The sequence below is a fragment of the Thunnus thynnus genome, chromosome 1 (genome assembly GCF_963924715.1).
Source record: "Thunnus thynnus chromosome 1, fThuThy2.1, whole genome shotgun sequence".
Classification (NCBI taxonomy): domain Eukaryota; kingdom Metazoa; phylum Chordata; class Actinopteri; order Scombriformes; family Scombridae; genus Thunnus; species Thunnus thynnus.
The window spans coordinates 35,603,937-35,630,730 of NC_089517.1; the positions used below are offsets into that span (position 1 = coordinate 35,603,937).

The 26,794-nt window shown below is 40.4% G+C and overlaps 1 long non-coding RNA gene across 1 annotated transcript; it reads left to right on the forward strand.

The window, feature by feature from the left end:
• Nucleotides 1-24,817: 24,817 nt before the first annotated feature.
• LOC137189605 (uncharacterized) lies at nt 24,818-26,302 on the forward strand. Its single transcript, XR_010929672.1, has 5 exons — nt 24,818-25,177; nt 25,269-25,309; nt 25,419-25,516; nt 25,630-25,743; nt 25,846-26,302. It is a non-coding gene; the product is annotated as an uncharacterized lncRNA (long non-coding RNA).
• Nucleotides 26,303-26,794: the final 492 nt, after the last annotated feature.

Genomic DNA, 26,794 nt, shown 5'->3' on the forward strand with positions numbered 1-26,794 from the left:
GTCAGAACACTGTATACATATATAGAAAACTTAATATGAAATGCAAAGTAATCAAAGAGGTAGGGCTTTCCATAGATATAGTACATAGTGTAAAATATTGTAAATATGTTTATTTAAATGTATTGTTACTAATTTTGTATTATAAAAAGGAAGAAAAACATCTCGGGAAGTGTCAGAAATGTTTCTTTTTGTATCAGCTGGCTGGAAGGGTGTGTCGGTGTCTGTGTTTGATTGACAGCAGCTGACAGGCCGAACCCCGGCAGGAAAATGAGTGAAAGCCATGAGTAGACACGTGTTTTGTAAGCAGTTAAAGAGTAAAGACCACATCAATATAAAATATAAATTTCTACCTTTTGGTTTCTTTTTTTTTTTCTCAAAGAACACAGGACATGTGATTTACAGATTTACAGTATATGTATGCAATTTAATTTCAGTTTGACTTTAAAGGATCAGGCTGGAAAAATCATTGACAATTTCTCATTGTCAACAATTACCCTGAAGAAACCAAAAGCAACAATGTGTTAGTTTGTTTCGCAGTACTTTTTGACTTCTCTGACATGTCTGTGGCTCTCAGTCCCAAGTTCAGTGGTTCCTATCGAAGACTATGGCAAACCCACCCACACTGCCTGCCTGCCTGCCTTTCTTTCTTTGCTGTGTGTTCTGTACATAGTTGGAAGGGAGAGTTGAGTGGCTTGCTTGCTCGAACCTGCGATATCTGTGCTGGGCCGGACTTCCCTTTTGAGCCTTTCTCTCTCTCTTTCTCTGTGGGCTCCCAGCAACCTCCTCTACCTTCCTCCTGTGCCATACTTACACTCACCCATGCATTAAAAACACTTCTGACTTCTGCTCTACTTACAAATTTCATGGTTATGTTTAATTATTTGGTTTTAATAAATTATTTTTTGTATTGTAATTCTCTGTGTGGCCTCCGTTTTTGTTGCCAGCCTTGAGTTAGGCAGGATATGATTCTCACTTGGTTCAAATCCAGGATGAGCCTGGCTCGAAGTTGGCAAGTGTTGTTTTCATATCTTTAGTGAAAGGAGGGGTTTCCAAAAATACATGGTTTCAGCCAAGTGGCTTCCACATCTGGTGTGTCTGCATATTTGTTGAACATTTTTTATTTGATTAAATCATCTGTAAGCTCCAGACACCATGGTTCTTGTTTCTTGTCACCATCTGGAGTCTTGAGGGTATGATGCACACAAACTGGACAACTTAGATCTGCAGCAGATTCCTTAGCAACAATGAGTCCCAGTCCATGTCTGCAGAACTGTTGAGGGATTTTTTTTTAGATTGCTCTCACAAGAAAAACAACACAATAGGTTGTATTGTCAGTCGCCCAAAAACAACATATAGTCACACTTGAGTGACAGATGCCATCTAGTGGCCGTAGCAATTATGACCTGGAGCAGTGGCGCAATTGTGATGACGTCTATATAATTTTATAAATTTCCTCATTTGGAAATGAAGTTGTTTGTTTCCCGAACGCAAGTCGGGACAGTTTTTTAAAAACCATAACTACGATTTTCCCCTAACCTTAACCCTGAGGTCATTACTGTAGCCATGACGACGAAGGAGGTCTAACTTTAAGGGCGTAGTAACTCTTAACAAAGTGATCGTTTTAATCCAAACCATCATCTTTACCTAAACCCAACCAAGTTGTTTTTGTGGCTAAACCTAACCAGACCTTAACCATAGCATTATCACATGATAAAACATCATTATCTTTCAACAGTGATTTGTAATGGTTTTGGAAAGCACATACAGATTGTATTCTGCTGATTACCGCTGATAGGGGCATAATATTAGAAAATGCTTGTTTGTGTCATTAAGAGGATTTGATGATTTTTTCAGAGGTGGTTTCTCTCTGAGGTCAAAAGAAGCCTGGCCTATATATATTCTAATAAAGAAAACAAAATTTATTATTCCCACGTATGTGTCTTTTAATGATTTTTGCCAATCCCTTGTCATCAAAACATCATATTTTTCTTCTTTAGCTGGTGTAGCGAGTGAAACAGCACTCCTCTGCTGCGTGCATTACAATGTGTGTTTGATGTCCTGCGCTCTGTCTAGTGGTCAGTGAAATGCATCGCTCACTAGAGGCCAACTTTGACTGAGAAAAAAAGTAAAAGTTTTAGCCAATCAGATTGAGGCAAGGCCTGACCAAGTTCAACATAGAGACAGAGCACAATTAAGTCCACCCTGGGGGGGAAAACAATTAATCGCTCTCCATTAACTTTGTATTTCCTGACAGTGCCTCCTTGTCACTTCTGTCTGTTAGCAAACAACATAAAAATACCTAAAAGCTGCTGTGTACTACTAACAGGGTAAAGAACCCAGAACTAAGCTTTTATAAGCTGCCGAACCAAAGTTGATGCTTTATGAAGACAAAGTGGATAACATTACAGGGCTGTATGGACAGCCTGCAGCTCAACAACCTCCGTAAAAATGACACATATACCTGCTCACGCTGCTAGTCACAGAGAATACACATGAAAGTAAAAACAGAACAGCTGTTTAATTGAAATGTATGCGGTGTTTGTAATAGACGTTTAAATCACAGAATAGCTAACCTGCATTCAACTGAAATGCTAACTGTAAAAAGAGCCCAAATGGGAAACAATTGCATGTCTGTGTGGATAATTTCCCGTCTATGTTTAAAAACTCGTCGCCATATCAGATGTGAAAAATGTCATGCCAGCCTGTTATGTGGTGGAGTTTGCGACACAATTTCTCTACTGTTAGACGTGATGTCAGCCCTTGCATTCATGTATTGCATCATGGCATATACAAGGTAAGGGGTTTCAGCAAATTGTTTTCCCCTCTGGTGGGTGTGGTTTTCAGAGTATGACATGTTGCAAAATGTCTCTATTGAATGGTGAATTCATCATAAAAAAAACAAACAAAAAAAAAAAACAAGGGAGGCCAGGTTGAACCTGCTGGTGGGACCAGTCAGCAAGTTAGCAGAGTGGAGGGGGATGAGGACCTTGAGTTTCTCATAAAATATTTTTTATTAAGCTTGCTTTTCAGCTGCAACTGAAGCTCAAACAGAACTGGAGGCCTACCCCAAAGCTGGACCTGACTCAGGAGCTAAGGGAAAAGCTTGGTCTTTTTGTGATGGGAACTACGCTAGAACAGAATGGCTAACAGGAAGCGCAAAGCTAAACCGGCTTCTCTGCTGGCCTTGTCTCCTGTTTAACTGGTCAAGCTGCTCCTTGAACAACTCATGGAACACAACAGGATTTGTTCATCTGGCAAACCTTTCATGGACCATAGAGAGGCATTCAAGGTCCCAAAGTCATATTACATCTGAAGTCAAACCCAGACTTTTTGTAAGGATAAATGAAATTTCAACAAGTAGAAGTGAGTAAAAAGGATTTATTTTTGACACATAGGCTACTCTGTCCCTGCTGTCACTGGCCCGCCGTGGCCTCTGTTTTGATAATGTGAGTTGTTGTCTTTAAAACATATTTTTTTGTTATATGATCCATCTTATGTTTTAGTTATTGTTTTTTTTGCAAAAGGTTATATACATCATTTCATATATATATATTTTGGGGAGCATGATCACTTAGTTGTCTTAATTACTTCACTTTGGCTACAAATGCATTCACTCTTATCATATGAGGTCCATACTATGTATACTAGTGCCACATATTGGACTATTAGCAGTCTGAGCATTACAACCACATACTGTGTTAATATCCAATTAATTGTGATATTTATACACAATTAAGTGTGTCTGAAAAGCTTTGTGTTCATTCTTTAGATGATGAGAAGAAACTCAGAGGCAGCGTCATATTTTAGCCTGTATAGATAGTATATGATTACGCATGCATCCTTTAGAGCAAACGGCATTGATGCTTCTTGTTGATAGCAGTTAATTTGTTGGAGATATCCCCTAACATAATTCCTCTGTTACTAATATCCAGTGTTTATGACTGTGAGAAGTTTGCACGTGTTGCACAGTATTTGGAGAGAGAAAATAAATCGCACCTTGTGTTGTTTTGTAGTCCACAAAAGCCTTGTAAGAGCCTTTTGTTCCCGACAAATGGGATATAAGTGCAAATGAGAAGCCACAGTAATGGCACTTGTTCATTCTGGTTTGTGAAAGCAAGTAACTGTGGCAACGTTTACATGGATCCTAATATTACACTAATAATCAGAATAATGTTTTGACATATCACCCTGATGTATTCATCACTTTCATCACACAGCTGTTCTGATTCAATGCGTCAGTGCATGTAAACACCAGAACGTATTGAATTACATCCCATGTAAAGAAGGTGACATGAAATCTTCAATCGGAATGATTTCCAATCAGAATGAAAAAAAGTGTGAAGCTTATGATATCTCCATGTGGTTATATGGAGATTTAATCTTCATAAGATCACCATCATATAGTAATATGATCTCCATACCAAACTGACTGGCTTCCTCTGTAATATTTGCCACACAACACCACTTGTTTTTAAAATTTGAACATTTAGTACATGGTCTATTTTCCTCAAATTCGCTTTTTGGGCGACAACAGCTGTTTCATTTATTAGCATTATAACTCACTGTCAGCGCTGAGGTTTGTCCATAAACTAAATACACAAGGTGGCAATAGACCGATTCAACTCAACAACTGAATGTGCTGTAAACAGTCACCTCTGGTTTACACAAGAGCCAGGGGTGTGGATGTGTGGTCACATGCGTATGTGCATGCATGTGTGGGTCCATGTCCATTTTGTGTGTGGACGATATTGACAGTATACTGACAGGATGTTGATTATCCAGCTTGCGGGAGGCTGAGGCCTGTCTGGACGTCAGGTGGGAGTCACAACACCGAGGAGTGATGAGACAATCAGACAGAGAGGGAGAGAGAGAGAGGAGGGCATATGTCAGGGGGAGAGGACAATGACAATAAGCTGTCTGTCTCAGCTGACATGAACACAGCACTATTAGGATCAGATTAGCTACAGCACTGCTCAGAAATGTGGAACCCACACAAACAAACATCCACTTACACTGTACATACATACACTTCAGATACAGCCTCTCCTTCACCCCTGGGTTCATCCCTTTTTTTAAAAACTTAATACTGATTTATAGCACATTTTGTTGATACAGCACACTAATAAGAATGTTCTGTTGCAGCAAAATCGTTCTGTTGCCTCCATGTTTTATGGTGTCAACATCCCATAAAGCTGCTATAATCAATATTTTTATATTAAAAATGGATCAAATGACTAGGCTACATGTAATGTGAAAAGAGTTGTTCACAGAATCTGCAGTGCCCCTCATATCTAGACTGAGCCCTTTTTACATCTTTCAGTTCATTGTTTTGGTTTTACAGCCCTCAACTTGTTTTGACTGTTTTGATTCAGTCTTGCAGCTCTCATCAGCATCATTTCCACAAGCAGGCAGCTGTTTTCAGCTAAAAGGCTCTGATGAACCCACTGGACGCTACCTGACCAGCACCAAACGGCAGACAGACAAACATGACTCCAATCGAATGCAAATGTTACTCCATGGGCCTGTACCACAAAGCAAGATCAATGGGTTAGCCAACTATCTTTGGGCTAAACTCAAGTTTTACAGTATGAAGCTGGCTCACTTTCAACCAGGGCAGATCACCTGAGGATCACCTGAGGTTGTTGATCGTAATGAGCAACTCGGCCTCTTTCATGGCTGGATAGAAAAATCCAGAGTTAACAGAGCCAGTTGATAACCAGCTCTGTGATATTGGTTATACTCTTAATACTCTCAGGTTCATCAAAGCTAGATATCCCAAATACAGCCAGACTAAGTTGATCTTCATGTGACAGGCCCCATCCTGCTGGATGTGTAAACAGGCAATCATCTGCTAACACAATTTGTCAGGGAATTTGCATTTTAGGATTTAGCTAGTACAACTTGAGGATGGTTGTGAACTGGTTTCAGTCTAAGCATGACGGCAAGGAAGTGAGTACATTTTGATTTATTGAACTCTTGCTTGTTAACCAAAAGATGGTGGTGATAATGTGCAAAGAAACATAGAGATGCACCAATAGAGGCAGTGAGGAAGAAGATAGCTGGCAAGTAACTCTGGATCTAAACAATGCAGGATTTAAAATATCTCTAAAATCTGCAAATATTTTAAGACCCTGTGTTAGACCTCACAGATACACCCAGGGTTTGTTTTCCTGAGTAACACTGAATGTAAACATAACTTATGTTATGGGACAGTCATGGTGTCCCAAAAAAGCATATTGTGTATTATTATAAGTATTCAAAAACCACACTTACTTGCACATCCCTATTGTGTAGTGAGTATGAAGGTAGTATGACATTGTTGTGCATGAGACAAAGGCAGGCATGCAGGCCTGCCTCAGTCACAAAGCCTCATAACAAGGAAGGGCACACTGTCAAACAAAGGGAGTCCAAAATGGACTCCATCTCCCAGTATGCTTTGCTCAGTTCGCACCTTGGTGTGAAATCGTCTCTCATTGGCAGAGACGCACCAACACCACCGGAAGTCATGGCAATGCAGCCGTGACGTCACCGCCCCTTTAATTACTGGTTGAATGAATTCAACATCACCATTCCATTGTAACTGCACAGGAGGAAGCTTTGCTTTCTCGGTGAGCCAGTTTATTAAAGGAGGTAAGCCCATGCACATGTCCTTCAGATATTAGCATTTTAGGTGAACTCTTTTATGAGTCAACTTCACTGTCTGGTTTTTGGTCCCAGTTTCCAGGTGGTGCCCCGTTATTATGAATTCATATTAATAATTTTAGTAATTTTAATAATTAATAATTATCTCTATATTATTAACTAATAACCAGCCGTGCTCCTCCCAGATCCAACAACATAATTGATTCTTACTGCAGTTTACAAGGCAGTTTTGAATTTTACTCACAATTATTGTCTCCTCCTGTGGGTGTATTATAATAATAGTGCAACTCTATGACTATAGCACATATCATACCTAAAGATGCAACACAGTGTGCTTCAACAATTGCAGAATTTGAGAATTCTCAAATTCTGCAATTTTAGGGGGCACAGGACACCCATTTTAGTTGAAGTCTACCTTTAATGCAGGCTGTTTGAGTGAATACTACTATTTCCCTGCACCTTCCTAAATTGCACAAGGTTCTGGATCAAATATGTTTATGGCCAGATGTTCACTGTCTGTCAATAATCTTTAATATGTGCTGATTATAAAATTGATGTAGAAACCAAAGGAAGCATGAAATGGATCCTTTCTGATTTTGACAGAAAGATTCTTCTTCAAAGTTTTTTTTATACCATGGCCTTCAGCAGAAAAGTTTGTATTGTATTTATCTACATATGCTCCATATGTTTTATCATATTATGCACAGTGAGCCTCCCTTCTCAACAAGAACTTTAGTATGTTCCATATATTCGTTCCTTTGTTTTATTTTTTTATGTTTTTATTTTCCTCCATTGGATTAAAATCCACTGAAATGAGCATGTTCCATTATTTGTACAATCTTTAATTATGCATTAGGCTGTGGTGTGCACATTAAAAAGATGCAACTAAAATGCTCATTAAATTTGCATAAGCGACAGCATTTAAACTGAGTACAAATACATAGGCAGAGGTCCATTTACCACCCCGTAGATGAAAGGGCATGGGATATTAAGAGGTGGGGCTGTGTCTGAATTCACAGAGAAACCCCTAATCTTACTCAATTGTCCTTCGCCAACTAATTGACTTTTAATTAATCCCCTTGATATTTGGATAAGCACAGACCTTAGCAATAGGTGCTGAGTAGAAACCCTGCACAGTGGAATAAAGTGATCTTTGCACATAGGTGGGCCAAACTGTTTCACTCCCTGGAAATATTATGTTGTGAAAACTGTGGTTTCCAAGGAGCGTAAACTTCTTCAGAATTAAAACTACACATCTAAAAAAGAAATCATGAATAGAATAGGTGTGAATTATATTGCAGTGAATCTATATCTTTAAGGCCTAGACATTTTTGACTGCCAAGACTGTCATTTTTCAGGACTGATATAAACACATTTATCAGCAGTTTTTATTTGAAGATGTTAGTAATGTATGTTGGTAAATGGAAATAATAAAAGGATACAGGTGATGCACTTGAAGCCTGCAAAAATGCAGATGACAACATGTCATTTAGTTTGTCTCAGCTAACTCGAAGTTGACACCTTTGAAAGGCAGGCAAGTGGGTACACAAAAGATAGTTATACATTCATCCATTTTCCGCTGCTTATCCAGCACCGGGGTCACGGTGGCATCAGACTGAGGAAGGAAACCCAGACATCCTTCACCCTTGCAACACCCTCCAGCTCCTCCTGGGGTATCCCAGCCGTTCCCAGGTCAGAAGAGATATGTAGTCTGCCCCGGGGTCTCCTACCAGTTGGAGGTGCCTGCAGAGGGAGGTGTCCAGGAGACATCCTAACCAGATGCCCAAACCACCTCAGCTGGCTCCTTTCGATGTGAAGGAGCTGCAGCTCTACTCTGAGCTCCCCCCAGATGTTCGAACTCCACCCTATCTCTAAGGCTGAGCCCAGACAACCTCCAGAGGAAACTAATTTTGGCCTCTTGTATCCGCGATATCATTCTTTCAGTCACTATCCAAAGCTTGTGACCATAGGTGAGGGTTGGGACGTAGACAGACTGGTAAATTGAGAGTTTTGCCTCCTGGCTCAGCTCTGTCTTCACCACAACCATCCAGTACAACACCCACATTACTGCTGATGCTGCACCAATCCACCTGTCAACCTCATGCTCCATCTCACCCTCATGTACAAAACCCCGAGATACTTGAACTCCATTTCATTTTCACTTCCAACCCAATCTTTTTCCGGCAGAGCACCATAGCATCAGATTTGGAAGTGCTGTCTCTCATCCCGACCGCTTCGCATTCTGCTGCAAACCATCCCAGTGCCTGCTTGAGGTCAAGGTGTGTTGAAGCCAACAGAACCAAATCATCTGCAAAAAGCAGTGAAAAAATCCTAAGGTCCCCAAACCAGACACTCTCTTCCCCCCGGCTGCACGTTGTGATTCTGTCCATGAAAATCACAAACAGTATTGGTGACAAGGGACAAACCTGACGGGGCCCAACACCCACTGAGAACTTACTGCTGAGAATATAGTTCTCACTGTGGTTATATAAGGACCGAATGGCTCACAGCAACGGTCCCGGTACCCCATACTCCCACAGCACAGCCCACAAGGTGCCCCAAAATGCTCACATCAAGACTTTAACATGCTCCCAATGACAATGTTAACATGCTGACATTTAGCATGTACAATGTTTACAAAGTTGACTTTGTTTAGCATGTTAGCATGCAAACATTTGCACAAATTAGCACACAAAGTACAGCTGAGGCTGATGGGAATGTCTTAGTTTTGCAGGTATTTGGTCATAAACTAAAGAATTGAACAAAGAAAAAATTTTGACTTAATGATGGCGCCAGATAAAAAGTCAAGGCGTCACCAAACTAAATAGGATACATATGTATATGAATGTCTATACAAAATCAAAAAAGTCAAAACTTAAACCTGCTGGTGGCTCAAGAGGAAAAATGATTAAAATGGGATTGAAGGTTCAGCCCAGCTGGGTTAACAATTAGGTAATCAGTTGAGAGGGATTTATTCCACAACCATGTAAATAAATACATGCATCAAACAGCGTTAAAACATGTGCACGTCATCCACAGATACAGTGATTTGAAGTTCAAAGCAATGATAAAACCTTTTTTTCTTGGGTAATATAGTCTTGATAGACCTCAGTATGCTGTATTTAGATAATGATGAAATAAATTCACAGACAGGTGACAAATGAAATGACAAACCTGAATAAATGATTGGAGAAATATAACAGGTTGAGGTGCGTCTGAGAGGTCACTGAGTGGTTTCATGCATATAAAAATAATTTGAATCATATGTTTTGCTGATCTGGTGCCTTCATAATCTGGCATCACAGGCCAGTTGAGCATCTGTGAGAGATTTCAAACCAACATGTTAGATCATCATCAAAACATCAAATGAGGGAATATCTTTTGGAAGAATGGTGTTCACCTCTCCACAAGAGCTCTGAGGAGTTTCTATCATGATGGTTTGTGTTGGTGTTTCATTTAATTTGTCAGCTGATCAACCATTTCCTCCCTCCATGTTCCAAGTGAACTTTAGCTGAACTTACAGTGCAGTGGGAGCAAGGTTAGGTGCATGTTAATCATGTTTTTGTCAAAGGGGAACTATCAAACACACTCAAGGGTTGTAAGTTTGTGTGTTTATGTGTTTTGCATCACAGCATGCATGTACAGGTGTGTATGCGAGTGTAAACTTGTACACATGCAGCTTTGTGTGCTCCTTTGAGTTTATGCCATTTAGGTTCACTTTACTATACCCAATATAAAAATCCCATGGTAAATAACTAGAGGCAGTAGGTGGTGAAGGTGTGTAGGGAGATTATTGTGTGTGGGAGGTGTAATGAAGGATGAATAGGGAATGCTGAATGTGGAGAGATCAAGGGCACAGAAAGAGAGAGAGAGGGAAGGAGAGGGAGAGGATAAGAGAGCAACAGACAGAAAGAGAGATAAAGAGGGGTGATGGACATGTCTCATCCTCTCTCTGACAGCTTCATCAATAGCCTCAGGACACACACACACACACACACACATACATCCGTCTCCTGTGTGTGATTGACAACTAGCAGGTGCTGGGTGAATGAAGTTGTCAGGCTGGCTGCTGATCAGCTGTGCGTCGCCGTAACAACAGCTGAAGGCTCAGCTTGACGCGTCGCTGCACTTGAAGGTGATCTCTTGTTTTGCCATAGTGTGTGTGTGTGAGGGAGAGAGAGAGAGAAAGGGAAATCTAAATGAAATAACAGACTATATCACTTTGTGTAATTGTATTTTCTGTTCTGTTCTTGATAATTATGTGAGTTAAAGCTGTGCGAGGCAAGATTCCAATGTAAAAATACACCCAAGTTTTCAACTGAAATCCCAGAAGGGCTACAACATGGTGGGAAAAACAGGGTCCACTCTGTAAGAAAGGAATCAAAAATTTAGAGCAAAATACAAACTTTTCGACTTAACCATTTGGCCCATGTGTTTAGTGAGAGAATTTTGACTGACTATTATTAAGGCGCTTTCAGATGGGACTTGAAACAAAGTTTTGCCTTGCTGTATTTGAGCAAATTTGTTGCAGTTGGTTTTTATTTGGCACAAAAGCCAATAAAAGTGGTGATTGTAGCCATTCCAGCTGGTAGGCCTCTGGCATTGGCCTGGCTGCTTTTCAATTCTATATCTTATGGGTAAAAAGCAAGCAAACTTTATTTATATAGCACCTTCCAAAACACAAGTTATAAAGTACACAGGGAGAAGAAAAGGGGGAAAAGGGAGCTAAAAAAGACACAGCCAAGACAAGCAGAATTAAGTGTACAACCCATAAAAAAATGTATTAAATCAAGAGATAAAGGGGTATGTGGGTATGTTCACATATTGTTAAACAGTTCAAAACAACAGGGCCTTTTCTGCAGAACACATTTTAATATGTCACAGTAGGAAAAACACAGGTGCAAATAAACTATATATATACTGTATATATATATATATATATACACTTATCAGCCAAAACATTAAAACCACTGACAGGTGAAGTGAATAACATTGATTATCTCATTACAATGGCACCTGTCAAGGTGTGAGATATATTAGGCAGCAAGTGAACAGTCAGCTCTTGAAGTTGATGCGTTGAAAGCAGGAAAAATGGGCTGAGTGACTATGACAAGGGCCAAATTGTGATAGCTAGACGACTGGGTCAGAGCATCTCCAAAACGACAGGTCTTGTGGGGTGTTCCCAATATGCAGTGGTCAGTACCTACCAAAAGTGGTCCAAGGAATGATAACTGGTGAATCGGCGACAGGGTCTTGGATGTTCACATTGATGCGCTTGGGGAGTGAAGGCCAGCCTGTCTGGTTGGATCCGACAGAAGAGCTACTGTAGCTCAAATTGCTGAAAAAGTTCAGCAGGATAATGCACCCTGCCACACTGCAAAAACTGTTCAAGAATGGTTGAGGAACATGACAAAGAGTTCAAGGTGTTGTCTTGGCCTCCAAATTCCCCAGATTTCAATCCAATCGAGCACCTGTGGGATGTACTGGAAAAACAAGTCCAATCCATGGAGGCCCCAACTTGCAACTTACAGGACTTAAAGGATCTGCTGCTAACGTCTTGGTGCTAGATACCAGAGGACGCCTTCAGAGGTCTTGTGGAGTCCATGCCTTGATGGGTCAGAATTGTTTTGGCGGCATGAGGGGGACCTACACAATATTAGGCAAGAGGTTTGAATGTTTTGGCTTATTAGCGTATATATACACACACATGCATATTAATGGTTGAGTTCCCTGTAGCTGCTTCATTTTTAGAGTATTGTACAAACTGGTTCACTTTATTGGGACACTGGAATTGAACGGAGCCATCGTTAATGTTATTGGTAATGTGCTTTTCCTACTGTGAAAAGTCAAAATGTCTGCTGTGAAAAAGGCTTATGCAGTCTTCCAGGTCTCAGCTTAACATCTTCACTGTTGCTCTCCTGGCGTCCCCCAGGTGTGTTGCATTACAAATCACATTAATGATAGTGTGGTACATTTGTGCCATTTATCTTCCTGCCATTTATGTGCCACCAAAATGCTAAATTGACTAAGGACAGATTTGACACATTTGCTGGGATTTTATTCCACCATCAAGCAAGCTCAACTTGCTTGATGGTGGACTAAAATCACAAATTGGCCCTTGATATTTGACTCACCACAGCTGACCCTCAAATAATCCACCCCCTGCTCTACGTCTAGTAAAGTAGTTATTGAGATAAAGCCCACTTCATATTTATTGGCTCTTTCCTTCGTTTCCCTTCTCTTCTTATGTCCTGTCTGCACTCTCTGCCTATCCTATGTCTATCCTCTGTCCTCACATTTTAATTGTATTCCTTCTTCACCTTTCTTTAGTGCCTCCTCATTGCTATTTTCTTTTCCCTTTTTTCTTTATTTCCGTATTTTGATATTATATTTAGCTGTTTACTTTTCAGTCCTTCTTACTTATTCATGCTTCTTCCTTCTCCTTCAGCTCTATATGTTTCCTTTTGCATTTCGATTTTCTGTTAGTTTCTTATAAATTTTCTCCATTGTTGCTCCTTCCATTTCAGTTTTTATCTTCCTTTTCCTGTTTCTTTCTTCCTTCTGTCCTTTATTCAGCAATCCCTGCCTCCCATCTCCCTCTTGTTCATCCTGTGTTTGTATCATTCTTCCTCCAACTCATCCACTTTTCTTACCTGGCTTGCACCAACACCCTCCTTCCACTCATCCCTCCCCCCCTCCTCTGTGTACATCTTACTTCTTTGCTCACCACTGCTTTCCTTTATCCTTTCCTGTCCTTTCTTTCTGTCCTCCCCCCCCCAACCCCACCCACCCACACACACACACACACACACACACACACACACACACACACACACACACACACACCCTGTACCTCTTTGTGCACTTTGAAGAGTTAACATTGAGATGTGAGATATCCCACTCTGTCGCCTCCAGATATCTATTAAAAAGGCACAGGCAGCGCTCTCTATCACAGCTTAGACACCAGATGTTGCTTGCATCTCCACTCATTGCAGATGTAATGGGCCTGAATGCTGCAGTTTGCATCCATCCTGTGCAATGCAGCACCAGAGGAAAACAACAGAGAGACATAGGGACACACAGGCAGAGAGAGAGAGAGAGATGTGTAATTATCCTCCATTACCACCAGCTCTTTTATTTCCCCCAGCAGCAGAGGAAAATCTTGTGTAGAAATGACAGCTATCAAAGTAAAGATGGGCGTTCTGTTTCAGAGACTGAGTGAAGATTCACTGGAGTGTCACTGTTTTCCTGTGTGGGTGTGCATGTGTATATTTGTGTGTGCTGGTGTGTATGGACGTGCATGCAGGTGTTTATTTTAGATGTTGGTAAGAGCTTATGACGGCAAATACTGATATTGAAATTTTTAGATTGAAACTGCAAAAATGCATGAAATATATTTCATGCTTTTGTTGTGTACTGTCATCAAGTTTCAATGCCAAAACATATCCAGAGTGTGCAAAGATTTCTGTTTTGCCAGGATTATTTTTTTTCAGCAGGGTGGAAAATTCTCTGAAGAAGTTATGACACAGAATTGTATCACTACGTATCACAATATGTGCGTTCCTTGACCCTCATCATAATTACTACAGCCATTAGAGGGCTTTGGCACTTGAACATAAACATACTGTATGTTTTTTTGGGGCACAAGGCACATTCATCACAAAGCTGGCTTTAACTGGGATAGATCATCATGGTAATCTCAGCTTACTTCAGATGATAAAATGAAAACCTGTAAAGAGCATAGACTGTAAAAAATATGGACGTAGTCACCATGACGTCACCCATTGGTTTGTGGACTGCAGTTTTGAAGCCTCGAGTTTAGCGATTTGACCATCGCCATCTTGGATTTCACCGTGTTGCTATGTTTGATTTTTGGAGCCAGAAATGACCACATTTGGAAGAGAGGGTGGAGCTGAGTTGCACTAACTACTAGCTTGGTTACCATGGTACATTTACAATCTATGATTTACAGTGATAATGCTAATGCTAATGCTAATTTTGGTAGTGAAAACAGGCCTAAAACCATTTGAACAAAATGTACTCACCAGAAAAAACTGAACATCCAACGCCTTCCTTAGAGGATCCTTTATCACAACCAAATACAACTTTCTTAGGCGACCAAAATGTTACAATTAACTTTAATGAACTGAAAACACACTGAAATAGCGGCAGCTACACCTATAGTTTGTGAATCTGGGGTTACGCCATGGTTACGATACGTAATCAACGTTGTTGCCATGGTAGTGACTTGTTTTTTTATATATAAATTTATTTTTTTAAATTTGATTTATTGACTGGGACAGTGTGCAGTTTTAAACATTAAAGATGCACTGCATCGGAGTTAGCTCGAAGCTAATTTGCATCCGTAGTCCCCCACAATCAAAACATACAACAGCACAACAACAAACAGTACAAAGCAAAACAAAAATAAAAAAACACGCAGAACACACCATACAAAATACAAAGCTACACACAACAGCACATCACATACACCCACAATGTCAATTAAAAATTAATAATGTAAACTAGACTCAGTGGTCACACAGCTGATTTCGTCTTTAGTTGATTTCTTAATTTGGCCTTGAATGTATTGATAGAGCTATAGTTCTTCATATCATCAGGTAGGGCATTCCATTGATTTGTGGCTTTCACAGAGAAAGCTGACTGCCCAAATGCAGTGCGGCGAAATGGTATGGTACACTCTTGTATAAAGGATATTCTAATAGAACTAACTGAGCGAGTGTACACAAAGTCACATAGTGGAGGAGGGGCCAAACCATTTAAAATTTTATAAACTCTCAAACGCACAAATTTGAGAATAATCTAAAATTGTCAAAGCTCAGTAAATTGTATTTCTCCAGTACCCTACAGTGATGGAAATGCATTGGCTTTTTGTCTAGAGTTTTTAGAGTTTGTTTGTATAAGGACTCAAGAGGTTTTATGGCTTTTTCTCTAGCCTGCCCCCAACATGTGATAAGACATATGGGAAAGAATCATAGCATGCATAAATATTTTGGCTGCATCCAAAGAGAGACAGTTTCTAATATATCTAAAATTTGTTAAGTTGTACTTTATGGTTTTAACCATTTTTTTAAACATGTTTCTTAAAGTTCAAATTGGGATCTAGTGTCACACCAAGACATTTAAAATCAGTAACTATGTCAATTTTTTCAACTTTGATGAAAATATCAGCATTAGGAGATTGCACCATAGTTTTAGAGAAAAACATACCTTTTGTTTTGTTTACATTTAGACTCAGACATGATTAATCAAGCCAATATGTGATCCTTTCCAATGCAGTTGTTAGCTTAGCAGCAGCTAACACAGCTGTTTTTGCATGTGTGTACACAACGGTGTCATCTGCATACAATTTGTAGCTCTATATCATGACACTGTTGAGGGAGATCATTAATATATAGGCTAAATAATAGGGGACCTAACACTGACCCTTGTGGAACACCCATTTTGCACCCCATGTTACTGGACAGTGTGTCACCAACATTGTATCCTATTGGATAAATATGAAGACATCCATGCCAGTGCTCTAGATGAGAAATTAAATTTAGAGAGTTTCGATATTAAAACATCATGATTGACTGTATCAAATGCTTTACGTAGATCTAAAAATACAGCACCAACTACTCCTCCTTTATCAAGTCTTGATTTAATTTGCTCTATTAAGTGCAAGGTAGCAGTTTCGGTGGAATGGTTTGCTCTACAGCCAAACTGCATACAATGTAGACCAAAATTGCTTGTATGAAGAAATGTTGTCAGTGGTTTAATGACAACAACAAAAAAAATATTAAAGACAGAAGCAACACTAAAATGATCTTCAAATAACTTTCCCTGTACTTTGAATTTAAAATCCCCTAAAAATTTTGGGTCCCTCCTTGTGAGATTATCGATGTTTTTCCAGATCAATTTACTGTTGCCTTTTGCCTCATTCAAAATATTGAAATAAAAACGAGATTTAGCTTCTCTTAGTTCTTGGATAACTTTGTTCCTTAAACCTTTATAAATCAGCATGTCAGTGTCTCCTCTAGTTTTAATTGCCTTCCTTAACGCAGCATCTCTAGATTTCATTAGTTTCCACAAATTTTCATTAAACCACAGTAAATTCTTTTTATTTTTAGATTTTATCTGTATCCTCACATTAAATCTTTCCCTCACAGAGTTGATTCTGTGAGTAAAAGTATCACAGCCATAGTCCAGTACATCATCCCAGTTCAAGCTGTTAATTTCATTGATAAATTCTTCTTGCTTAGCTCTGGGTATGCATTGAAGGATCATTGTCTTAGTTGCCGTGGTCTTAAATCTACTTTTAGTCAGTTTTCTCGCACATAGGGTTAGGTTATGATCTGATAAGCCAGTGATTAAATTATAACTTTTAGTTATTCTTTCTGGTTTGTTAGTATATATCAATTTGTGTACTGGAGCATTTTGTAATCCTAGTTGGGCCTTTTACTGGTTGTTCTATTTGGAATTTCTCTGTGATTATTTTTAGTTTTTTCCTCTTAGTTTTATCCTCCCAGTTCACATTAAAATCACCCATAAGTAATAATTCTTTGTTGAGATTGCACTCTTTCAAGACTTCTGTGAGTTGATCATAGAAAGTGTCAGTTGCAGAACAGGGACCATAGATACCTATGATGTTAAAAGACATTTGCTGGGATAACATTATTTTTATCCCACCATATTCTAACGTGTTACCCGCATTATAAACCACACATTCACATTTGTTGATGTCTCTCACACAAAAAAGCACCCCTCCTCCTCTTCCATCAGGTCTGTCTCCTCTGAAACATTGGTATCCGGGCACCGTGAACACACTTGCAGGAGTTGTTTGTTTAAACCATGTTTCAGTCAGACGGAGAAAGTCCAGATTTGAGTCAGACACAAGATGAGTTAGCTGACTGCTCTTTGCAGTAATGCTCCTGATGTTAAAATGTCCACCAAATAGCCCCCTCGGTTTCAGCTTCAGGTCCCATAAGACTTTTGCATGATTGACAGTTTGGAAGGTTTTGAATAACCTCTGCCTCCTCACTGCAGGGTTTCAACACACAGTGGTGTCAGCAGCAGCTTTTGTGAGAGAGACACTGGACCTATCAAGGTTTCCACAGCCCGGTAGCGAAAAGTTATTCATTGAGACATCATGCCTCGTGTTAACAAAGTTTAGTCTGTTAAGGGAGAAGCCCAGCTCAGAAAGTTGCTGCTCATTCATTACTGGCACCAGAGGAATCCCAGACACACTCGGGCACAAATCAGCATCGAAGTTTTGCAGCACTCCAGGGGTCACTGGTCCAGGATTTGGCTGAACATCTCCGGAGAGCAGGATCAGCATGAAGAGGAGACTTGCTATTCTCCGAAATGGGGTGGCAGATGACTGGTCCACTGGATTGGTGATTCACTCTAGTACCTGGGCTCATCTGTGCCACAGGACAGAGGAATAGATTGCAAAATATCCCAGTAAGTTATGATGAAAACTCACTGTAGGAGCGTCCCAAGCTCAATCACTCGGTGTCCCAATTGTTTTCCATCAGTGTTGATTGCTCTGGCCATACACGGTCATATTGAAAACAGAATTTTGCGCTATTCAAGTTAATCTTTCTCGCAGTTGATGTTGCAATTTTGGTTGCTTTGCAACTATCACTGTCTCTGTGACGTCACTAGCAGTCTCAAGTGCTATTTGCAAATGCTAATTTGCTTACAAATACAAATAATATTGTTTGTACTATTGTATTTACCTACGTTGGAGTTTATAAGGAGCCTTTGGAAAATGTCTGAAATAAAAGAAAGAATTAAGAGAAAGATACCTGCTGCCATGGCCTTGGAGATGCTTCAGAACTTGGACAGCGATGATTCTGATGGAGGGGATCTATCAGAGGTGGAAAGTGACAGCCACCTCTCCTGAGTGAATGAAAACACTTCATTCTCAGAGAGTGATTCAGAGTCCACACTGAGGGAAAAGACAGCTTTCATCGGAGACTATGGATCCAGATGTTCCGTTCACGGCTGACGTACCAGGTGAGCTCCACTGTCCTTTCCTGCTGTCCTGCTGCCCTGCTGTGCTGCATTATGCTCTGCTGTCCTATTATTATTATTATTATGATTGTTGTTGTTGTTCTAGGCCTTTCTGAGCCAGTACCTGCTCTTGAGCCAACTGGAGTGGACAGTGTGGACAGTCCTTCAGTCAACTGAACATCCAGGGAGAAGGCATAGTCAAAATGTCCTGACTGAAGCTACTGGCCCCACAGCACATGTGAAGCACAATATTGAAGACGTGCTCACGGCCTTCTTGTGTGTGTTTGATGATGGCATGCTGAAGCATATCAGGCACTGTGGCTGAGGCACATCGGCACAGTGGTGACAGCTCATGGGACCTGACAGTGGCTGAACTGAAAGCCTTCATAGCCCTGCTATATATCCGTGGAGCACAGGGTGCAAAAAACATGGAGTTGGACAGTCTGTGGTTGGAGAAAGGGGGCTTTCTGTTTTTCAAGGAAACCATGGCCAGAAATGGAGATTCCTGTGGTTTGATAAGGAGACCCGACGTGTGCGTCTGCAAGATGACAAGTTTGCCCTGGGGTCGGCCACTTGCAACAAGTTTGTTCAGAACAGCATAGCCTGCTACAAGCCTGGTGCCAACATCACTATAGATGAGCAGCTGTTCCCCACCAAGGCCCAGTGCAAATTTATTCAGTACATGGGGAATAAGCCTGATAAATTCGGCATCAAATCTTGGCTGGCTGCGGATGTCCAAACAAAATACATGCTGAATGGGGCTCCATTTCTGGGAAAGGAGGAGATGTGGAGGAGAGGTCAGCTCGTGGGAGAGAGTGTGGTGCTGAGACTGGCAGAGAAGTACTACAAGGGATAATTTTTTCACTTCTCTCAAACTGGTCATCGTCTTACAGGCCCAGAAGACCAGCCTGGTTGGCACCCTGCTATTGAGCACAAAGGTGCTGAAATGTGCTGATGTGATGCTCACCATCTACCAGGGAAAGCCTAGGAAGAATGTGTGCATTCTGAGCAACATGCACACAACCGTGGGTGTCACAGAGTTGGTGACACACTATAATCACACCAAGTACAGCGTGGACATCCTGGATCAGATGGCAAGGGTGTTCTCTGTGAAAGGCAGTACACTAGGTGGCCAGTGGCTGTATTTTATAACTTGACCTGGCTGGGATCAGTGCCTACATCCTCCTCAAGGAGTGCAGCAAGTTCATGCAGCAACTGACAGAGGAGCTGAGAGTGGAGTTCATGGAGGGGAAAAAGGCAGCATGGCAGTTGGCACAAGGTCAGCAGCAGAAGCAACCACCGCAGCAGACACCAAAACGGAGGCAGTGCCAGGTTCGGAGAAGCTGCAATCAAAATAAAACACAAGACACCTCCTGCAAATGCCGCAAACCCGTGTGGAAACTGTGTGAGGAGAAGAGAGGTCACTTGTGTTGACTGTGAAGCTTAAATAACCAAGCACACTATTGATGTAATTATGTTAATATATAATTAGTGTTATTTAATTGTTTTATTGGTCTATAGCCAGCTTTTTTGATTATTTTGTGTGTTATAAATGTTAAAATAAAATGTTTCATAATCAAATATGATACTTTCAATTGTTATTTTCTTGTTCTGAGTCATGTTGACTGAATTCACTATGGAAAAATACTGGTGTGAATAATATGTTGACAATAACATATTGACAAATGTATAATTAAACTGCATTAATCTTTCAATTGGGTATTTATCATGAGAGATTATAGAGTTTGGAGTTTAGCGGTCAAAATGACTTACCACTTACTGCTTACCACTTCTGCATTGGCTTCACTTTTCAGATCTGGCACTACTCGCTTGGTGAAGAGCCTATTTACTGACCAGTCAGCCTTCGTATCTCCTGTCTTCATGTGGACCTACGCTTTATGAAGAACATTCGCATTGGTAGAATCTAATCACCAAAATCTTTTCAAGTTGCTAATCTCAGTAATTATTTCAATTGATCTCTCCTTATTGAACTGAATTCAGCCGCTACAATAACCAGCATTGCCTGTGGGTATCACCATTTCATCTCATGCCATAAGTACTCTACTCATAGTTCTGATGATGTTGCTTTTGATTTATTTGTAATTAACAACACAACTTTCACATGAACATGCTTATAGCTGGGCAGGAAAATCCAGAGTTTAATGTGCCAGTTGATAACCAGCTTCATGATACCGGTTATCCGAGATCACCAATGTTAGGCTCAGTGAAGCCAAGTGACCCAAAAAGAACCAAATTAAGTGGAAATCTTGCAAAATCAAAGATGGTACAGGTCACTGACTACAGTGCTGTTCACCAGTAGTAGTTAAATGGAAGATCTTTTTCTATCAGGGTACATTGTGTGTTTCATTACACTGCATGAAAAGTGGGAGTATCGTGAGTAAGCAGCACTGTAAATTGCTGTGGAAGTACAGGTTGACAGGAATTCGTAGGCAGCACAGAAAACTTCCAGGGACTGCCAGGAATTGACATGGGGTTTCAATTTCTGGCAGTTTTATGAGTCAGAGAAGCTTGGCAGTTGACCCCCGGCCCCTAGGTATAGGGAAGGCTTTCAAATGTTAATGAAAATGCTGTGAGCTATACAAATGTAAATCAGGATAGTAGGGGAATTTTGACTCACCTTAGTACTGGTGCAGAGGTTACACCTTTTTCTAAAAGGTACTAACTCCATTTTAAGAAAATCTCAGGCTTAGTATAGTTATAGACTTATAAATTATAGCTTGAATAGATTTGCCTTATATAAGTATGCTATGATGAATTACCTTGTATTCCACTAGCAATGGTCAATAATGTTATAAAAAAAGATACACAAAACAGTACAATTTATTTCAGCAATTTATGTTAATACTATCCAGTGAGGGTCAGTAACTTGTTTTACAATCAGTATATACATACAAGGATTGAAAGGCTATATATAGACTGGGCCACAAGACTGAAAATCCACCCCTTCAATCTTGCCTATGAAGAGCTTTGTACACTATCCTAAATGTCAACCACCATGCAGAGTGGCATGACTACAGTCACTGTCTTGCTTAAATGCACGGTCGTTGTGTTTACCACACATCTTGGTGTCATATCATATTTCATCATATTTGGCTCCATTAAAAAAGGCTCTCCATTCACATACTGGTAATCCTGCCATACTTGTCTCCAAACACATCTAGGGTTGGGCCTATGTAAAAATGTTCCAGCCTGTTTGATGGTAAAAGTAGAGTCATTCATTCTGGAGAAAGATTGTTGATATTTGAACTAAATACCCAAACAAATACACCACTCCCTTCGTGTTCCTTCAGAAGCTCCGCCCCCCTCCCACCAATTCATGGACACACATTGCCAAGGCAACGACCAAAAGAGAAATATGGCGGAATCCAGAGCGATGCGTCAGCTATGTCACTTCTGTTCCTCTCGTACACAAGTGAAAAAAAAATTGTCTCATGTGAGTGCAACAGTCCATACACAATCTACGCCTCTCTGCAACCTACCCACTTCTGACTTGACCTGCTCTCAGCGTCTCTGTCCACAGAAGCAGCGGGATATTTTTGTGATTTACACAGATGCCTGCTGACAGCTGCCTGTATTGAACGATCTTTCTCCAGAATCACTGACTCTACCTTTAAGCCGAATACCGGACCGGACTGGTAATACCGAATTTTACCACTAGGTGTCCTACGTGACTCAGCCACTCTCCAGTGGAACATAATGAAAGCCCATGAATGAGAATGTAGCAGCAACACAATCAGTTTTTATTTTTGCTTTCAATCTGGCAGATCATACTGACGGTCGAGTGTTTTGAGCGGTGATTAAAAAGATGTTTTTTCCACTGTATTGAAAGATGCCATCTCTTTAGCAATGAATGTGGTGACTGCTTCAGTGTACTCCTACAATCTAGCACTGTCTCATTTGTATTTCAAGCCCTTCTATGGATAGTTGTGTTGAAGTAGGCCCAGAAGTCCCCCTTTCACTGTGGGGCCCATCTGTGCAGCAATGGAAAAATATTTTCACTGGTGGGAATGTAAGTTGATGATGTATTATCACCTTTTGACATGACTTTTTTCATGCAGGGTTTACATGTTGCCTCATTTATGTCTTTCGGCTCACCTCTTTTGTTGACGTTGAATCCAAAATGTTGCCATATTGGAACAGTTTTCGTTTTCTTTGACACTAATTCTGCAATGTCTCATCTCGTTACCCCAAGAACCACATGAACTTTCTAGTAAACAACACACCGTGCACCATGCGCATCATCTTCCCCCCACCCACCTTTGATTGGTCTACTGAAATTTGCAACCCGGTCTCTTCAAACTGAGTACAAAATTGGACTTTGGCTTATGCACTGCACGCAATTTGAAAGTGTAAAGTTGTGCTATTTGTAAGCAGATTGAAGAGAAGAGAGAGAGGGTTTTTTGTTGCCGGCCTCAGCACTAAATTGCCCATGGCCTGTCAGTCTTTTTTTTGTGCACTCGGACACTAGTGACTGTTTATAAACAAACATAATATTATGTTAATCGTGTTGTCATATTGCTTATTACTAATGCAATAAAAGTTGGATTTAGCACCGTCGGCACAGGTTGCTGATGTAGGCTACTTTTTAATTTGCCAGCTGTCAGGTGGTTTGCATAAAATCAAACCGGTTTAAGCTCGTACACCAGACCAGACCAACAACAAAAAAAAAGACCCAACCCTAAACACATCCTCAGGTATTTTCCACTTTCACCATTCTTCACATTTCTCCTCAAATCAAGGTCTTCCAGAGACTGTACAACACTCTTGTAAAAGTAAGGCTGGATAGACATACTCTTAACTGCTTGAAGATTTTGCCTTTTTAGCAAGGCAGAGCCACATTTCTTCCTCAGTGCAGACCTCTTCTGTGGGTGTTTGTAGAATGGGATGTAACCAGAAGTCTTGCACACCTTTGTACTATCCAATCTGAGCTCAGGTTTCAGTAAACATATATACTGTCATGCGTTTTGGACAAACTGCATATTGTAAGAAATTGTCATGGAGGAAGACTGTTCATTCCCTCAAAGAGAATAAAGTCTTTGGAATATTGCTTGAGAATGCAGTGAGGGAAATCAGCACAGGGAACATTTCCGATTACCCACATGAACTGTTTGATGCACATAAGAAGTGATGTTATGGCATTGTCAGAAATCTTGAAGGTTGCTTGCCATGACAAAATCATCATGGCCAGAAGTTTCATCAGTATGTCTTCTGGTTTTCCGAAGACTGATCACTTCCATGTCCCTCTCCATCTTGCTGGTTGGGATAGGCTTCACTCTGCACCTTTGCAAGGCTTTCCTCTTCTTTATCCTCCTCAGTCACAAACTCATCCTTAAAACAGCTCAAAACAAACATAGGTAATAATTACTGCTAATTGAGTTAAATAAGCTAAATGGGTTAGGGACGGTGAAAAGACCATCATATGTGCTGTTTCACTCTCAAACGACCATACTCAGCACATGGATGGGTCCATTTGAGAGTGAATAATTATATGTGCAGTTTTACTCTGTTTCACTGTAGGCTGAAAATATCATCATATGTGCATGTCAAACAGCTAGTGTTAGTGCACTGAACGTGGTCATTGATTCACTTGTGTACCTGTTAAAAAGTATTCTCTAGGGACGTCACTCAGGGGCTTTTGGAATTGTTAATAATCCAATTGTTTATTATAAAATTGCTTTCATAGTTCCCTAACAGAAATTTAACCTGTACACTGTAGAGCTGATGTTGAAAAAATGAAATATGGGGGTGAAACATTTTGAGTTTTCCATCTATAGCTTTAGTTCTGAATAAGCCTGTGTGTAACAAGAGATATTTGCTTCTTCATCTTGCAATGAATCTGAATGGCTGCAGATGAATGCTTTGGTCATCTGCTGTTTGGTCAGGAAAACATGCAAACCCATGCAGAGGATACATAAGTGATGCATTAAATATTTGTATTCACACCATCAGTACCACACAAAATGGTATGTGAACACTTAAAACAAATGATTACAATGACCATCACAGTGAAAAGCAACCGAATTCTCAACCAGCCAATAAATGCTACATCATTCGCTTACATTATCATGTTAGAGGGCTCATCCAATCACATGCGAGGTCATGGTCACACTGAGGATCTTGTGAGACAAGATCATATAAACACTGACCTGTTCTCCATGTGTACCATTATTAAATTGTGTCTTTGCTGCTTGTAAGTAACATCAAATTCTATCTCTACAATGCACAGATGTCATCACACCTTTGACTCTCCAGATACACCTCTGCACAATGGACTGCCTTGTGATCGACTCCTTTCAGCCAGTTCCGCAACAGACACAGACAAGAAACTGCTAACTGTTATGAGTGGGCTGTCTTGCCAGATGACTCAGTTTGCTGCCGATGTGAATCAGCAACTGACCACAGTGAACACCAAATTGGTATCCATGTAGGAGATGAAGAGGAAAACACAGGCGTCCAATCCCAAAATTGCGGTAAAAATAAATTCAGTGACAAGGTTTGCAGTGATTAAATGCGCCTACAAACTGCTTAAACTTAGATATAAATGTTCACAAAAGTGACTTTTTTTGTCTTGTTGTGTTTTATAGGAAAAGGTGCGTCGTCTTCCCAACTCTGAAGCAAATTGCAGGTACTACGAACCGGAGCAAGGATAAGATTAAAAAAGTAGACTACATGCATTCTGCTGTATAAAAGTAAATATATACATTCTCTGATCTATTTACATTTTGTTTTCACAGACTGAGCTTGTCTCACAACGAGCCAGTCACTTCTTATTTGGTGGTAACCCTAGCTGCAAGATCAGATTTGCACAGTGTGGATAATGATGTCATTCTAAGTAAGTAATGTTCACTGTGATTTTTTTTTTTTTTACTGTGTATCTTTTCCATGAATTAGCTAGGCTATTTCCTATTTTGCTATTTATAACATACTAATTGAATTGCTTTCCAGCTGCCTGTAAGACCTACTATGAGACACAGGAACTTCAGGTACAGCCAACCGGACCTTGTGGCTCAGGCAGCAGCCATGAAGAGTTCAGCCTGGAGTCTACAGAGAAGGAAGAGGGTAAGATTTATTGTTGGTAAATGTGACATTATTTTTCAGCTACATTAGTAGATGTATTGTGTCAACACACACTGCATTGAGCAGTACTGATTATGTTTACAGCTGCTGGAAGTGAGATAGAGTGTACTAGCAGCAGATGATATGGACTTCTGATGGGGCATCACGATTGATATGATGTCCAATGAGGAGGATGGCACAATTGAAGGGGTGTCTGGGTGGATCATGCAACCGCCATCCTTTTGCAGCCAGGAGCTTACCTGAGCGACCTGTGTGCCACACTTCAGGCAAGACTGGAAGCTAATCCAAAGTATACGGCTACACACCACAGATGTCTGCTCACTGGAGCACATTTTGACAGAATGCTACCAAATACATATGACTCAGAGGTGGCAAAAAGACATTTCAAGGCTCATTTGATGTACCAGGTCTGGTTGTAGGCTTACTTTTGTTCCAGGACACTTCCTGGACACTTTGAAAGCTGCTGGCTAGGCCAGTAGTTGTTTCATTGACAGTTGTGATTGTGCATTTCCTATTTTTGCTAATGAATCAATAAAGCTTTTTTTCCCCCAATAAATTCATATTCGTGTCATTGATTATAGTGTAGCCCACAGGATAACAATACATGAATATATACTACATATAATATATATCACATGAATATATAGTCTTAAGTAACTGCAGTATTTTTGATATAGGCTTACTAATCATCTGCTCCCATTGTTGCTCATACAAGTGCTATGCTGATGATACCCAGCTCTTCCTATCATCCCTGCCAGAAGACCACACTGTCTTGACTCAGATCTTTTCATGCTTTGCCGATTTCTCAGCATGGGTGAAAGAACACCACCTTCAACTCAACCTCTCTAAAGCCAAGCTCCTTGTCATCCCAGCCTGTCCCTCTATACAACAACAGATCAGTATCCAGCTTGAATCAACCCACCTCATCCCCACAAAGTCTGCCCGAAACTTGGGTGTCATGATTGATGAACAACTAACCTTTAAGATTCATGTGGCCTTAATTGCTCAGCCACGTAGATTTGCCCTGTAGAAC